At 46.7% G+C, this 1358-nt stretch overlaps 1 protein-coding gene across 3 annotated transcripts in view; it reads left to right on the top strand.

The window, feature by feature from the left end:
- Window positions 1–1358, top strand: part of Wdr7 (WD repeat domain 7) — a 359330-nt gene that overhangs the window by 338 nt on the left and 357634 nt on the right. The window lies entirely within an intron of this gene.

Raw genomic sequence — 1358 nt, 5'->3', positions numbered from 1 at the left:
CCCCCCGGAGCTGGGGAGCTGTCAAATCGCTGTGGCTGGCAGCTCTGTCCCATGCTTCAGCTTCAGCCTGCCGCCGGGATCCTTAATCAGGAGCGTAGGGGCCCACCTGGGGCTCTTTGGGGCCCCTTGGCTGGTGAGTGACGTGTGCTGCTTTTGACAGTGGCCTTGATCTTCAGTTAGGCCTCTCTTGCCCCCAGGGACAGTCTAAACTGGATGAGGTGATGATTGTGGGCGGTTATTGATAATGCTTTGGGGCAGTGTGACTGCTTTGGGGGTTCATACGATCTGGTTTGCCTTTCCCTGTTGGTATTACTCTAGTCAGGGAGTTTTGTAACAGCATCATCTTCGAGCTGCCACTGACCTGTCCTCATCTCTTTACTCCAGGGCTTGTTCTGAGAGGTTTGGAAACCCGCTACTTTTCCTACTGTTGGGTCCAACTTTCTGAAGCTTGCTGCCAAAACTACCCTGCCTTTGATTTTAAAACTGTATTGCTTGTTTGGACCCACCTTTATCTGTGCCTCAGGTCCTAAGCAGAACTCCCTGCTTCTTAAATTCTAAAACTCTGGCAGGTTCAGTTGCATCACAGGCTGCTTGGGTGTTTTGATGTTGTTGCCTTTAGGGCTCAGTCAGTGCCAGCTTTAGAATCCTTTCCTTTAAACACTTTCCCATGGGACAAAACAAGTTAACCATCACTCTTTCCAATGGCCTTTATTTCTTAGTACTTCCTGGACAAAACTGCAGGAATCACTTGGAAATAAATTGAGTTGTTGGCATTTTGTTACAAAAGTTCTAGTTTATGCTGGGTGTGGAGGCACACACCTTTAATCCCAGCACTTGGGAGGCAGAGGCAGGTGGGTCTCTGTGAGTTCAAGGCCAGCTTGGTCTACATAGCAAATCCAGGCCAGCTGGAGGTACAGGGAGACCCTGTCTCAAAAAAAGACCAAAAAAAAAATGTTCTAGTTTATTTCTCCTCACTTTAGAAGCAAACTTGTCACAGTGTGGAGGTGGTTGGCAGCTCTCAAATGAAAATCTTGTGTTGAAAATGTCTTTATTATAAAGAATGAAAACAACAAATCTTAGATACTTCAAGTTGGGAACATGAACCAGTATAACTACAGAGGAAATGCCTCACTGTCAGTGTCACTTAAAAATTGTGGCTGGACCATGGTGTGGCATACCCTTAATCCCAGGCCTCAGGAGGCAGAGGCAAGCAGATCTCTGAGTTTGAGGTTAGCCTGGACTACATAGTAAGTTCCAGGCCAGCCAGAACTACATAGTGAGATGCTGTTTCCTCTCTCTCTCTCTCTCTCTCTCTCTTTTTTCTTGCATGTGTTACTAGTTGGTGTGCTTTCTAAAAG

Source organism: Nannospalax galili, unplaced genomic scaffold, assembly GCF_000622305.1.
Source record: "Nannospalax galili isolate Female #2095 unplaced genomic scaffold, S.galili_v1.0 scaffold567, whole genome shotgun sequence".
Lineage (NCBI taxonomy): Eukaryota > Metazoa > Chordata > Mammalia > Rodentia > Spalacidae > Nannospalax > Nannospalax galili.
This window is presented reverse-complemented; position numbering and strand designations above follow the sequence as displayed.